This window comes from Pezoporus flaviventris, unplaced genomic scaffold, assembly GCF_033815535.1.
Source record: "Pezoporus flaviventris isolate CSIRO_AGI_PZ_B2104156 unplaced genomic scaffold, CSIRO_AGI_Pfla_v1 ptg000007l, whole genome shotgun sequence".
Taxonomy (NCBI): Eukaryota; Metazoa; Chordata; class Aves; order Psittaciformes; family Psittacidae; genus Pezoporus; species Pezoporus flaviventris.
The window spans coordinates 91360071-91376872 of NW_026892555.1; positions in this window are offsets into that span (position 1 = coordinate 91360071).

Sequence of the window (16802 nt, forward strand, 5' to 3'; positions counted from 1 at the left end):
CAAATTCCTTTTGAAAGGATTTGGCTGTCTAGACTCCAGCAACATCCTTTTATGAGAAGATTGGGTAGAAATGCAAAGTAAGACTAGTGTAATGCAACCTACGAAGATGGCAGATAATGTAACAGCTGCTGGAAACATGCATCAGCAGGAGTCACTCGTCATGTGCCCCAGTCCCACTAGTGGTGGTGTCTTCATACAACTGCTTGTACTTCTGGGCAGATAATAAAAGCCAGTGACTGGCTGTTAGTAAGCAGTTACCAGAATTTTGCACAGAAAATTGACTTATTATCAAATACAGGGCTGATCTTGTCATTAATCTTTAAGACATAAATTACAAGTCCTATTTTATGCTACAATTTTAAGAGGAATATATTCACTATCAGCTACATACCAGATGCATTCAATAAATGCACATACAAGCAGTAAAGCTCTGCTTTTGCCCTGCATACCAGGGAGAAAGCAGATGAGTAGGGAAGGCAGAGTGAGAGAATTAGCTGGTGTTTGCATGAAACCTGTAATGCAGATACCTCAGAAAGAAAACCTGAATGGGAGTGGGAGGCTGACTGGGCTGCCCTGGGACTGTCTGCAGCTGTGGCCTGGAGCTACCTTCCTGACTAATCACCATTTTGCTTGCATAGGGCTTGTTTGTGAAATGGCTCTGAACATAAAGCAGAGCTCTCTCACCTACATTTCTTCCCCAAAGAACAATACTTCTTGGACTAAAGGTTGCGTAACTGAACATTGGAACACGTAAAAAAGAGCTTTCAAATCACATGGGAAATTCAGGGTATTTTTTTTTTTTTCTGGTGCTCCATTTTCCTACGAAAAGGCTTTATTTCTTTACAGGTGGGTTTCTTGGTACCTTCAAACGTTCTTCTCTGACTCTTACTGATCACCACATCCCAAAATCTTTACCGTTTGTATTAACAGATGTGATGGTGAGGATGGGAACTGACTTGCAGACTGCTTTTAACTTCAGTTGCTTTTTAAACCAAGAGCAGCTAAAGCACTAGAACACCCTGGATAAGAGAGCTCTGCTCTGTTTAAGAGAGGATTTTTGTGGTTCAATTTAAACCGCTCCCTTAATCAAACTGACATAAGCTTGCTTGATATCTATTTAAATTTCCATATTATTTTTCTCTTGTTTAATTAAATTCATTTTGAATTATGCTTTAAGGCAAACCTGCACAACTCTGTATGTATACAAGCTCTCAGATGGTGTTACCAAGATCCCATTTGGAAATGGCACAGCTCATTAGCTTTGCTGGCTCCCAGACAGTTCAGAGCAGTTTGAATTTCCTGCCAATTCGGTGGTATTATTTAGTTTGTATTTAAAGCTCGTGTTTCCTTTTGACCCACGATGATCAGCAAGCGCATCTGAAGGGCCTGGTCTTTCATCAGCGTCTGCAAGCGCAGAAGAGCTCTGAGATTTTGGATGAGTGCAATGCATTGCCTTTTGGTTCCTTTTACTGCTGTTTTATGGAACAGAAGGAAGAGACAATGTGAGCTTTTGTACAAAAGTGAGGTGACCTTTCCAAGTTACATGTGGGATCTGTGGTTGTTTCTATAGAGACCAAATGCATTAACCTGAGTCAAGTGGGAATGCCCGAGGCTCATTGAAAGGGATATCGTTTCTCAGAGAAAGCTGGAAGATTCATGTAAAAGGGTTGATTCATATGCTTTACTTTTTAAACAAAGGGAAGCTTCATTTAAACTTCCTCAACTGGATGTCTGAGCAAAGACATACATTTAGTGTCTGGTTTCAGCTTCCAATTTCCAGCTTCCATCAGTCTTACAAAAAATCTGCCCTGCTTTAGGGTCCCAAAGGCAGTTTTGGACCAGTGAATGATGCTTCTTGTTAGATCAAAAATTCTGCAAAACCACTCTAAGATGCTGTTTAGTTTGTCCATTCTGCATCCATGAACTCATAAACTGACATCAAATCTCACTCCAGGCACTTCTTAAGATCTAACTCATTCCCTTCAGACATAAACCATTTTTGTTTCAATACTCAGAACTAGAGCGCAGAATAAAATACTTTTGACTATGTGTAAGAAAGGTTAAAAACATTATAAAGGTATCAGTTGCATTCCTTTTCTGGGAGCTGACAAGAAAAAAGAATAATGATAAATTTCTATACTAACTAATAAGCTATTTTCACTGATTTAAGGTGCTAGGCCTATTTAATTTGCAGTGGGTGGACATGAATCATGTCACAAGTACTGCTTGCTGTCATCTGTCTAGATATACACTGTCTGATCACAGAAGGAAATTTAGCTTCTGCCTGTATATGATGAGGGAGTTCATTTTTTTGGCAGGGGAACAAAGAGTAAAGCTAGGATTCTCTCCAAATCCAGATTTCTACTTAGTTTAACAGTTACATTTGGTAAAACAAAACTTGCTGTGTGGAAGATCATCCCCAACCCTTACAGTAGTTTCCCTCTGCATATCTAGGAGTCTGAAAAGTTTTTCTTCATTTAGTGATATTTCTCTTTTCATCTCTTAGGCATGTACTCATATGCCCAGCCCTTGTTTTGGGAAGGGGGCATGCTTGCTGAGCTGTAGAAGTTAAAAAACCAAAATAACAGTGAATACCAAGCCAAAAAAAAAAAAAAAAACCAAACCAAAATACCATAGTTACAAAATGCCATAAAGGCTGATTTAAAGGCTAATTTGAGAAATGTGGCATAGGAAAGAACCATGTAACTTACAAATACAAAAAATTCTAATTATCATCCATGAAAAAGAAATACTGTGATTAGTTTGAACTGTTTTAAACCTCTGATTACTTTAAGGAAAGTATTATTCTAAAGGGCAGCCAATGCATATGCTGCTCTTCATCTTTTACCTAGGTCAGCTGTCTTTTACATCAAACAAGTTGGATGAAAGTATGTTTTTACAAAGTCTCTTTTAGATGCAAGAGAGTCCCAGAAGTACTTTATAAAATGGCCCTTTGAGAAATATAATATCTATCAGGTAATAAGTTAGAAATGCAGAATTTATCAGAATAAAGAGAGATGCTTGGTATCAGAAACAAAATAATTGGTTTTGCCATATCAAATACTAAATTAAATGCTTTCATTTTCCATTCTGCTCACTGATCACATAACACATACAAAATGCTGCAGTAAAGGTTTGAACACTATCGATCTTAATACTTTTGATGGCACCACTCACTGCTGCGCATCAGCATTCCTGGAATGCTTAATGGTCAGTTTTAGGATGCCTTTTGAGCTATCATCTAATTGTACAGCCCAAGGGGTGAAGGCTGTGTCTCAAACACAACTTGCTTGAAGTATCTTGCTCTTCCTGTTTGCTGGCTTGCTGCAGCTGGGAAACAGAGATTGTCCACTGCCTATACCTGGCACTCTGGTTGTAATAGGTCGTGGAGTGAGAGCATGGAGGGAGGAGAAGAGCACTGACAAGGAGAAGAAAAGCTTTCTGAATCAGAGCTCTTCTGATCCAGCACTTTGATAAGGGTTAAGCTTTTTATTAGACATCCATGTGGGTGCTTTGTGTGCCCACACAATACGATAAAAAAGCATTAGTTTTGAAAACAATCCTGGTTTATCCAGTGCAATAGCACATGCATATGAATAGACTGGAAATACTGACATAGAGTAACAGAAAAGGTTAAGTCAATGTTTGCACAATGCTCCAATCCAGTATTCGTTTTTCGTGCAGCAAATTCTGAGATTCCCAAGCAGGAAGTAAACAGAAAGGTCAAAGCAATTAACAGATAAGTTAGGTGAGCTCAGTGCATGCACAAACAGGCACGGCAAAGCATGTTGTTTGTTCCTGTCCACTGGTCAGCCTGAACACAACAGCAACATCTTATTATCCACAGTTTTGCAGCTGCATGTTTCCCTCCCTTGCAGGGGGCATTAAGCTCATCCTTAGGAATGTGTGACAGCCAGCAAGGGCATTGAGGCCCTGCTGGGGAGCAAGCAATAAAGCGATGTATGTTTGTGGGTGTTGCTTTATTGAAATATGGAGCTGTTCCTGTTCATATTGGCAAAGAATATATTGACCTCTATAGAAGCAAGACTGAGAGCTGAAGGAGTCATCAATCTTGTTATAGAGTATTGATCAGAAATATAATAGATGCTCAATACGGTCTGTATATTTTTCATTTGCAATAGCTATGTATCATTGGATAACACACATTTAGAGGAATTGATCTGACAGCCAGAATCTGTAACTAAGGACAAGTAGTGCAGTTCAGGAAGGTGGGGTCAAGCAGGCAGCAGAGTAGCAGGTCTTCGGGTTTTCCTGGCTGGCAGCAAGCAGAGCCAGTTACCCAGCCAAACCCCAGTCTGCCTTATTGCTGCAAATTACACCATCTGCATCACCTCATGCTGGGCAGCAGCGAAGCAGTTAATGTGACTTTTGTGTGGGAGATATGAGCTCCTTGCAAGCCTAGGTAAGTAAGTCAATATTACAAAGCAAACTCCATAAAGAACCCCAGGTTCTCCAGCAGAGAACCTTCATTAAAGCAGCAAGCAAAGCAGTATGCTTATTTCCCAGGGGTCAACCACTTAAACTTTCAAAAAATGAAATTTATTCCCTGTATTCTAAAAGACTTTCTACATAGTAGTGCCCTTTGGGAATTATAAAATCAAAATCTCTGACATTTTCCTGAAGTTTCTACTACAAGAAGGAGGGCATTGGGATCATGTTGTTAGAGCTAGCAACAACCTGAAGGACACTAGAGTGCCCTGCAGCGCAAGAGCTCTCTTTTTGAGTATCTGAGCCACCCTTGGCTGAGATCAGCTACTTGCAGGAAGAAATCAAGACTCCAGCAAAGTCTGGAAGTATAGATGGCTTCCAGAGAAAAACAGAACTAAAGCCTCAGTCTGGAGCTTCTCAAAACTCTACATTCAGCTGCAGGTGTCTTTCAGATTAGGTTTATTTCTGGAAGAAGTCTTGAGTGAATGAATACACAGGGCAAAACAAAAAAGTGAATGAGGACACAGGGCAAAACAAAAAAAGGCTAATCAGGGTCTTTTTCTTGAAATGCGATGATGGAAAGGGAACATCATAACTTCAAAGTGCATAAAAGACTTCTGCAAAGTAAGTACCTTCTTTTCTTTATTTTCTTGTCAGATGGGACAGAAATAATGTGCTTCAGCTGTGGAAGATTCAGGTCAGGTACTTACAAAATAAACTTTCTAGCAGCAACACACTGAAGCACTGGAGTGGCTTCACTTAGAGGCTCTTGGGATCTTCTCTGCTGCAGTATGGAAGTCCTAGACCAATCTGGTGACCTAAATATAGCTGACATTATCTTGCAAGGAAGCCAGACCAGCCTGCTTCTTGAAGTCCCTTCAACACTGCTTCTTTTGCTAAGGGTCAGGACAAGTCTATCATGGACCAGGCCCATTCCAAGACTTCAGAGGAGCTTCAAAGAAGATGCAGGAGGGACGATATTTACCCTGGCAGAACAGTCTGCCCTATCACACACTTCACTTATGCCACAGGGACGGGATTCGGAACCTTGCGGTGTGTGTTTTTTTCCACTCGTGTTTGATTTTTGTGATGGTAAATCATTTTAGAGAGGTTTTTACACACTTTGTCAACTACTTTCTTAGTCACAGAACATGACAGCATGACAGCATGAGGCAACACTTGTCTGAGGGTAGAAATCTTAAAAACTGAATTAAGATTTTCAAGGTGAAGCTCATAGAAGTCAAAGGGGAATTGCAGACCAAAACAAACACAAAAAATGAATATTAATGTCTCTCTGTATACATGACTCTTACAGAAAGCAGCTTTTCTCATGCCACATATTTGAGATGCTCAGGTAAATCTTAGAAATATGCCTCAGAACATCGTACTCAGAAAGTAATGCACAACATATAAAAAGTGGTACTGTTTTCCCCTGCATCAGCTGTATTTGAGATTTTTGGGAATCTTGTATTACTTCATTCAGCAGTCTCTTGTCATGTTCTGTTCCCACATTATACTCAAACTATAAAAACCCACTGCATTTCATTGAGTAATTTATATGTGACAGATATCAGACCACATTGAACACAAATGGAGTGAAAGAGCTAAAGCAGGGCCTATTAGGCATGTGTGAGTTTATGAAATAGTTCATCAGGAGTGAAACCAAAATGCTGGTTATGAAAAGCTTTTCTTTTTGTAGTTCTTCAGGAAATATTTAGACTGAAGAAACTAAATGAGTTAGACATTTCATAAAGAGCTCTCTCTGTGCTCAGACTATTGAACTGACAGATAAGATAAAAAGGAGAATTAATTAGTCTTAGTAGAAATAGGGGAACTGTTGGAAATGGATCAAATTCTTGCAGGAGAAAGGAAGAGGCTGTTTGTTTCATTACCTACAAAAAAATGAAAAAAAAAAATTGGAAGATCAAACATTTTTTGATCTTGAAATCAATTGATCCAAAGCAATTTGCACCTGATAAACCGAGGAGTATTTATTCCACAGTCTGCAATTTAACGTATAAACACATAAGCTAACTTGAGTCAAACTGGGTAAAAGAAAGCAGTGTAAATTAGCCGAAATAGACTTACATTCTGACATTAGCCTGCTTTCACTGCTTAAGATAAACTGTTTTAAGTTACCTCAAACCTTTTCACAGTGCACTAGCACAGATTTTTAAGTTCTTTTCTTTCTGAAGAAAGTTGTACTCTGGTTGAACATAAAAGGTGGAAAATAACTGATTTTTAAATTGATCTGAAAAGTCTTTTTTTTTTTTCTTTTTCTTTTCCCCAGAAAAGTGTTTTGTGTTTAAAGCCCTTATATTTTACTTCTAATTTTATATTTTCTATAGATTTGCAGTTGTTTTCATCATTTTACATATCTAAGTAAAGCATCCTTTTGAAACATAAGGGATGTTTTGAAAAAATTAATTTTAAGGAGAGGAGGGGCTTGCTAAAAGAATTTGAATTTGGTGGTAATTTGTGCATACTTTTATTGATTTAATTTTTTGGCAATTAACATTTTAGTTAAAAATTATTTCTCTGAGCCCATCAGCATTTTCACTGTATTTGACTTAAAAACCCACTTAGCTATCCAAGTGCATCTCCTTACCTGCATCATAGTGCAGCCAATATCAAAATGGAATTTGACCATCATGTGATCCTGCCAACAGACTTCTGACCAATGAGCATGAGAAAATTACACATCCCTGCCTGCTCCTTTCCCATTGCAGAGTGGTTAGGGAATGTCATGAGTGACCGCAGACTGTGAGACATGCACCCACTTAAAACATTTCCATCCGAAGCAGACATACAACAAAATGTAATCTCTCTCTCTGCACTACCAAGGATGTTTTTCATGTCCTACACTATCTAAAAACACTATGTAAGAAATATCCACTTCATCCATTCTCTTTCTGGGGAAAAAGAAATAAAAAAAGAATTCAAGACCTTGGAAAGTCTTATGACCACTAGAGGAACAAATTTGGATACTAAGGCACATGTAACACAAGCTGACAGTACTCGTTCTATCTAAAGAAGAAGAAACAACTAAGTAATTCAGGAAAGTTAAAGATTTGTTCCTTAGAACAGTGTTCTCAAATCAACAACCACTGAAAAGTCTATAACCAAACACCTGACATACGCTTTCTGAGGTAAAACGGCTGTCTATCCAGCAAAAATGTTGCTACAGGTGTATAGAGGAAAACAGTTTCAGAAGTGTAGGCAGGAACATACAGAAGTAATTAAAGGGAAAGAATTCAATTGCAAGCACCTCTGGTCATTTCACAACTACTCGGGACATTTACAGTGCCTTGAAAAACAGAACAGAAGGACATAAGAAAAACCAATACAGCTCAAGGAGAATAAAGTCATTGGTCTTTCAAAAACAACTCAAACTGCTTTTAGAGACTGTGCAAGAATAAAAGGTGTGCAACAACTTTGGTTAACAGAATATTCAGGTATTCCTTCCGGGCAATTCATGCTTACTGTAATACGCTGCCCCTTCCTTGTCATCTTATGACTGTAAGAACTGAGCCAAGGGAGTATGGCTGAAACATATCAATGAGCAATACTTGTCACCGAGCGAGGCAGACGGTGCCATGTGAGGGCACAGGCTGCACTAAAATATTTGCCAGATTTTTAGACAGGCAATTATCACCTCAGTATTTTGTAGGCTTCAGATGTATAATGTCATATTCACACACAAACACATTCTCTCTCACTTCTGCATTTGCCATTTTAACTGCATTTCTCTAATTGAGGTCTTTCGATGGGGATTAACAAGCTACTTTAACTTGGTAGCTGTGGCAGTTCACCTGGAAGAGATGAGGGTGAGTGGAATCAGAGAAGCAGCCAGAAAAGTTAATCATCCTCTGAATATGAAAATGAAGCAGTCTATTCTGTACAAATAAAGACCCTTTGCAAGAGTAGCCAACTGAGCTCTATACAGCTTGTTCACCATAAAAAGTGAATAGTAAAAGGATTTTAGGGGGCCAAAGGCACATTCTGTACTGCTGGCAGCAGTCAAAACTGGATAATTGTGTCTCACCAGGAATAAGTACCCCAAAGAGAAAGAAATTTGTTACATATGGTTATCCCTGGAGGAGAACACTAAATGTCTTTTTTCCTTAACATGCCTAGCAGGCTCTATGGAGGAAACCTTAAGGACTCTGTTTTTAGCAAGTGATGAACCTCTTTTTCCCACTCCTCGGCTCAGTTATTCGCACCACAACTTCAATGGCAACAGATGAGCTCAGCAACAGCATCACTGAAGTCACCACAAATGTTTCATGAATATGGCTTAAATGGAGAGGGAAAGGGCAAGGCTGCTGAAGCAGAGCTCAGACTTCCCTGCATTTTGGCCCAGGTATAACAGGTTACAGCTTAACACAGAGCCCATGGATTTTTTCTAAATAATACAGTATTATCTTAGCCATTGCAATGCAGACCAGACACTTGAACCAGCTAATAAAAGAAGGAAACACAATGAGTTATGCTTTTGTAAACACACCTGATTCCACCTGTAGTGTGTCACTTGATCCCCAGTCTTCCAAAGGAAGGCAAAACACCTCTAACAAAAGTGAGTTTTATCTGAAAGACTGAAAGGCTTTGCATGAAAGATAATATTGTACATGTTCCATTCTAGCATTTACGTTGTTGTTCTGAAAACCACAAAAGACAGAAATGTTTACACATTAGATTGTCAGTCTCTGGGGTAGGGCTGTATTTTCCATGTATGGCTATAGTGCCTAGTGTAATGAATACGTCTGCAAGCTAAATAAGTAGTAACTACTGTGATACTTTTAACTATTGAGATGCCTCATAATATGTGAACAAACAGTGAATAGAGCATTTTTTATTACCTAAAACATCACTATCAGGAGGAATTGTTTCTCCACCAGCAACTCCAAGTGTGGGTACATAAACAGAAAGTCTAGTTATATGCAACTGCTGCCTCTGCTTAAAGATCAAAATCAGGTAAAATCTCACACAGCTTTCCATTGCTGTAGTCGCCATACACCCACTATACTTGTGAGCACAGAAAATCAAAACCATTCTCCTAAGACAGAGAAATTCCCTACCTGAAGAGTACCCATCTGTCTGCGTTCATGTTGAAAAAATCTCTGAATATCTCTTAGACACACATTTTTCTGCAGATACTGGAATATCCAGTTCACTCAGAAGTTAGTGGGTGTTAGACACCTAAATGACTTTGGAGATCTGAGTCTGATCTGACTTTCTACCTTCTGTAACACCAAGGCCCTTTATGCAGAAGGCTGAATACCTGTTGCAAATATTCTTTGATGACTACCGAAAATATGGGACCTTTTAAAGGTGGCCTAAAATGAAGCTATGCTGTGCAATACTAATATACCAAAGACATTACTGATCACTGCATCATGGCTGTTTAAACCTGTGGCTGAAGGAGGCTGTTGCATGAATCCTTCATACAGATCTGCCAGTACCCTTTAAGGATGAAGCTCAACTGTACATGATAGGACAGATAATATACCTTTTGTTGCTATGTGGGTAAGCACAGTAGTTGAAACTATTTAGAGGATAATTGGTGTGCTGTATTGTAAAAGGAAATAATCTGGTTTCCAAGGGGACTAACTATGAGCCCTAAAGCCTGTACTTTATCTCAGTGTAGGAACGGGATCATTATGGAGGAAAACAGAACATCCATCCAATTCAATTACCGCAATTGTATTACGAATGTAAAAGAGGAAATTTTATGTATCCCAAAAAGGAGTTGCCCACTCTTCCCCTTTCCACCCCACTTGGAATCTACCCTGGAAGCACTTGGTCTCCTGCAGACTACAATGGGGCTTTTGTGCTCAGAAAACTTGCAAGGTTTGTTCCCTGCAGATTATCCAGCTACCTCTTAAACCCTTCTTCCTCCTACATGATCAACACGCTGCAGCTTGTCAGACTGTATTCATCCACCTGGTAAACTCCCACATCTACAACTCCTTGCTGGTATTTTTGCAATCAACAAAAATGTAATTGAAAAAACCCACTGCTTGGAAGGGGCGAAACATTTGCCAAGTGTAAGTCAACTATTGTAAAATTCGGTCTCTCTTTTAGGGGAAAATGTTACTTGGAACTTCCAGCTAAAAATGTTAGGGGTGGGGAGAGGGGAGGAACCATGTTACCTACTCCAGAAGTTTTTATTCAATATTTGGATATTGCTGTGTTGCTCTCTTCTTCTGACTGGACCAACATCCCTAGATGACTATGAGGTTATGTGATCAGAACAGCTGATCACCATATAGATACAGAACATATGGCACTGGAAAACTTACCTCTGAAGTTCTGCTCATGAGGGAGCTTGTGCCAAGATGGAATATTCTGCTTGACCAACAGAGCTATCTGCCCTGCTGCTGGGCCAGAGTTTAATTAACCACTACAGTCATCAGCTCCATTACACCAGTTTCTAGCATTTTATGGGCCACGTCGTTTGCTAATAGAATTCACTGTAAAGCTGTATCTTTCTCCTTAGCAGTATTTTTACATCTCCCTCCTTGTTAACAGGTTCCCTTTCCTCTTCTTCAGTAATCTGGAGTCTTCAGTAACTTGGATCCTGGTTTGGTTCTGTGTGCTGAATGTGTGTGGCTGCAGAACTGGATCAAATTAATCAGACACCACTAAAAATGAATGTATCTGAGCCTGTTTTGCTATTTTATTTCAAATACAGCCATATATCTGGGCCTGGTATGCTGGATTACTGAACTTTCATCAGTATGCTCTGGCAGTCTGGTTGCGGCACCCAGAGAGCACGCTCAGAGGGCAGCACCAGTGCATTTTAGGATGCATGCAGAGAATAGCATGAAGTGTCAGACTATCCATCATATTTGTACTGACCTAAATGAGTAAACCAACTTGCTTTTTACAGAGGGTTGTGAAGGTCTGATGATAAAAAAAAAAAAGAGAAAAAATATATTCCAAGCTGGTTAGTATATTATTTGGTTCTGAATTATTCAGAGCTTCTAAGTAGTGGCCTAGTACCACATGTTTGACATCTGGCTTTTTTTCTTCTGAAAACTTAGAGTTTGGCTCAACCTTAATAATCCATGCCTGCTCACTGGGAAGGAACAGATGGACCAGTTCATCAGAGTAAGCCCGTAAGTCAGTATGGTAGCTGGAAAAGCTGTCTGCAGATCCTGTACATGACTGCAGATGGGACTGATATCCTGATGATCTACTGCCAGTGGCTCTGGTAGGTGATCAAAATGAGGGCCACATCTAATTTTGCATATGCTTCCACTGTGGCTCTTGTGCCACATCACTGAAGCTGAACAGCTGTTGCTATCTAGGCCAGCCAAGGGAACCCTACTGTGCACTACAGTCACAGCAGCAACTTCAGTTTTCAGTATGAAAATAGCTGAGAAAAAACACAAAAATCCCCTGACCCTCCTGTTTTGCAACCCTTTGCAGGTGCACAATATTGTGAAATAGATATTATAAAGATTCTTCTTTTCCTTCTTGTGGCTTGCAGTCTGAAAAGCACTGACTGGGAGCTGATAATGCTGCTAGAGCAGCCCCCCACAAGCTATTTCCTCTTCATGCTCTGCCAGTTGGGCCCAGTTCTGTAGCAACATTTAGATCTTCATCCATTACGGATTTTAGCAGGAATTAGGCATTGTGCAGCTGGGCCTGACTATATATTTGCTGGTGCAGAATTCTTACATAACAGTTTGTTTTAGGAGCATGGGATTCCAGGAGACCCTGCAAACCATCAGAACAAGCTCTTCAAAATGCAGACAACATCCATTCAACAAAACAACATGCACCATTAGGTGAAACCCATCCCCATTTCTCTATGCATTTCATAAAGACTTATGATGTGGATCTGAAAGGGAGCAAGCCCAACACACTACCTGTCGAATATAATGCTTGGGTTTAGACAGTGCTGTCAGCGTCTCATTTCCAGGGGAAATAAATTCGTGTATTAAGTAGATTCCCTGAAAAGATTTTGCTATTAGGAAGGTTTCCAATGCAGTTGTAACAGACCTCAGGATTGTTTTATTGGAGGTGAAGCATCATCTAAGAAAAAACAAGAGTTCTTAAACCATATAGTTCTTGACAGCATTACCTAGGAGAGGAAATAGCACAATGCAGTCCAACAACAGCTCAGTAAAAGTTGCCTTTTAAATGGCAACTAGTAAATGCCAGGGGCAAGGTTACAAATCAGCTCATTAGAGCTCAAGCGTACTCCAGCCACTTCTTTCTGTCTTTCTCTCTCACATTAGGAGGCAATTTTAGATTGCAGTGCACAGATGTGTCTGGCAGATACATCCTTCTTCCTGCATCTTAAATAAGTCTTAGAGATTGCAAGCCATTAATCGCATAAAAACCAGGTACTCAAACAGACTTAGAAAAAATATAACAACAAAAATCACCTAGGAATCATCACTAGCTGTTAAGAACAAAATGGACACCTCCTGCAGTGAAAAAAAACCAGTCTGCTATTGCTATGATTACTCAGACTCCTAGAACAAAGGCCAAAGGAATCAATTTATCTATGTATTTCTAACTTGCCCATTCTTTTTGGACCAAATGCCAATGCCAGGTGCATTCCCATAAATATTTTATTTATCCACTCCACAATGTGTGTCTGGGTATGCTGTCATGGTGGTGACAAATGTAGTAATTTTGCACTTTTGTGATTATTTTTGATTAGTGAGTCATGTAAGCACAGCTTCTCCCCCTGCTCCCTAGGCTCATGCTGGTATCCCATAGCTAGGTCCTTCGCATCTGCTAAGGCAAAAGCAGGGAAGTATTTTGCTCATGAGTGGATGAACTGAAACTCACTGCTTCACTGGTAGGGAGCTTCCTGCTATCTCTCCAGGTAATTTAAAATGGAATCCAGCAGAAGCAATATAAAAATGTTACATACTACAGAGTACATAAATGCTCTAAATATTCCAGTAAGAATTTGGTTCCAATTTCATGGAACCTCTGAGACTGCGGAAAATTATTCACTCAATCTTATATTTTCAGACACTGGAGCATGGATTGGTTTTAATGAGTCATTTGCACAAGGTTGCACACAAGGGCACTGCCAGGGTGGGAGCTTTCAAGTCCTGTGTCTAAGACTTGGACTTCGTTATAAATTACCCTCTGACCACGCATTTTGGGCATCATACATAGTAGGGAGGCACCAGATAAACTGAAGAGAAACAAATAGTGTTTTCCAATATGAGTGCTGAAAAATGAGGTTAGCCTTTGACTGAATCTCTGTAAAATGGTTAAAATAAAGCTTCAAAATTATGAAACCTAAGCTTTACTCCTGACTCCATCACTGACTGTACGATCCTGAGAAAGCTGTACATTTGCTCTATGCCTTTTGTTTCCCCATCTGGGAAAGCTGACACTTTATCCTAGGTTACATATGTAGAGCTTAGTTACTTGCTGTATACAGTGCAATTTGACACATGCATGCAAAAAGCATTTTGAAAGTGGAAGTTATAAGTGAGGATTTTAACATTTTCAGTGGTTTTGATTTCAGGTGAATTTCCTCTCAAGAATAAGATAAACTAAGAATTGTAAAGGATTTTTTTTCTTTGCCTAGGTAAAAATGATACATGTAAAGTAATAAAAATGTTGCGGAAAAACTTCAGTTATATTGTTTGACCAAAAAAAAATTAATATTAATTTGCATTTTTCAACTATTCTACAATTTACCACTGTTATCAGAGCTGGCAAAAAAGATCTTCTTTGCACTCTTTCCTGAGAACACATTCAGCCTTTGCCAATCAGGAAAAGACATATTTTCTTGAGCACAAATTTATTCTTCCATCTTCTTCCTTCTTCCTGCCCAAACAACTTGTGTCCTGCTTTGTATCCTGTTTTATGACACAAAGTAGTCAAATCGCATTCTAGACACAGACTTCGATCCACAAAGAGAAATATAGCACTCATATAACAAAACCAAGTTAATCTCTTGTGCACACTTGCTTGACACAATGCTGAATCACTTTGCCTTCTGAAAACCACTTCTTTTAGAAAAAGAAAAGAAGTTACGCTATCAAAATCTATGTTGATTCACTAACTTCTATGCAGAACTTCTCACACAGACCTTTTATTCCCTAGCTGGCTTTAATGCTTTACTTATGCTGCATCAAAGCTCATATGGTATTTGATATAATTTACTTACTTCTTTCAGTGTAAGCTTCTTCCCAACCTGTTTCGTTTAAATGAACTGTTGCTTTAATGCTGTAAATATTCAGCAAACATCAATATTATGGCCAGCACAATGTGGTTCAGTGTACCAGTGCCAGGTTTTCATTGATTGCTGCATGTATGTGCCAGTTTTAAGACAGGCTTTTAATAAGCTCAAAATATGCTCTTGGGATTGGTCTCAAAATGTCTTTAGTGGAATAATCAAGCTTGTAAGAGGCTGCAGAGAATAAGAACAGCTTTATTCTAAGAACTGCAGCTCAGACAGTCAGAGCAATTCCTGGCTTAGCCCAATTTAACAGGTCTCAAGCTGAATGTCCAGATGACAAAGGCAGCTCTGAATGACTGCTTATGGTTTCCCCCAGCCCTGGCACTAGGGTGTTTGCAGATATTGCATTGCCACACCATGGGGAGACTTCAGACTGCTTCCGAGTCCCAGTCCCCAAGGCCACTGGTGTACTTGTTGTTCCCCAGGGCTCCACTGCAACCAGGGACCCCAGGCTACCTCAGTGAACTCTCATCAGACACATTTCACAGGCTTGAATGCAGTCCACGCTTCTCCTGCTACTATCCCACAAGTTAATTATCCCACTGCATCTTAAGCTTTGGCTGTCCAAAAACCTGAGCTACCCCCAAAACCCTGGGCAACCATCACCCTGATGCAGAGCCAAAAAGATCTGTGTGAGAAGTTCTGCATAGAAGTTAGTGAATCAACATAGATTTTGATAGCATAATTATTTTATCTTTTTTTTTTTCTCAAAGAGGTGGTTTTCAGAAGGCAAAGTGATTCAGAACTGTGTCAAGCAGAGGGACATTGTCCAAGGGAATTGTGAAGTGGGAGAGATGGGGACACAGGTAAGGGCAATATAAGCAACAGCAGAATAAGATACCCAATTTTGGTGGGAAGTACTAGGGCAGAATAATGCAGCACTTTAAAGGAGAATCAGTTTAGGAGGTAGAATATAAAGGTGAACATCGGTGAGGGCTTTCCCCTGCCTCTTGAGATCAAACATAAAGAGTTCTTTGGTACTAGCAACCAATTATTCTTGTTACTGTATCTCTGCAATTCTAGCAGTTCTGCAAATGAGAAGTGAATCAAGCCTGGAGCTTGCTAGGAAGAAAAAAAAGGACAGAAATAGAACAAAGAAAGGCACAAGAACAAACGGAGGATACTTTTGTCAACTGGGAGCTGTGATTGTTCCAGTTTACTAGGATCTTGGAGATAATAGGTGAATCTTTAAAGCCAGTGTGATGATTTGAGCACATTAATGGTGCATATACTAAAGAGAAGAATCTGAGCAAAACATATTTTACCAAAATGGAAAGGAATTAACAAGACAGCGGTTGTCATTTCATAGACTTACAAGTTGATTTTAAAGACTTTAGACTAAAACTAAATCTTTAATCTTTCCAGACCTTAAGTCAAACAAACAGATCAGAATTAAGACCTGAATTCACCAAGGGAGATAAGCTATAACTTCTTTTACAACATTTTCACAGACCAGAGTAGATACAACAACATGTTCCGGAAATTCCTCTTGCAAAATGTGGGCCCCTGTCTGAAGTTCAAATGCAAGCATATTTCCCTGCCTCATCTTCACCATCCAGCACATTTCAAGAGATTCTCACTCTAGTATCAGCACTCTGCCTTCTTTTAGTGACTCCAACATGTTCCCAGGTGAACAATAATTTGGACCATGGCAAAGAGACATTCCTCAGTGCAGTTCAAACTGGGATAACCCAAATGTAAATGAAAATGAATAGAACAAACTTCAGTCTTTCTTTCCTTCTTTTTCTTTTTTTTTTCCTTTTTTTTTTTAATAGAAAGGATGCAAACTTTGAAAAAAAAACTGCTATTTACGCAGCCTTGCAATGACGTGGTTAGGTTAATTCTAGATTCTGGAGGTGGTGCTGCTTTTGCTGTTCTGTATTTTTTAAGCCCTGTCACCACACAAACACTGACTTTACCACGTAACATGCCATTATGCTATTTCTCCATTGCAAAGTTAACAATGTGAGTTTGAAAGGGATGCATAAAAGTCCACACAGGCTACTTCAGGCCCTAGAAATTAATCCAGGTTTCATGGGTCTCAATCAAATAGTTTGTCATAAGATCACCTTTTGTGTAGGTTAGATTTCTTCCTTTAGTTGTACACTTGTACACCAGAGACACC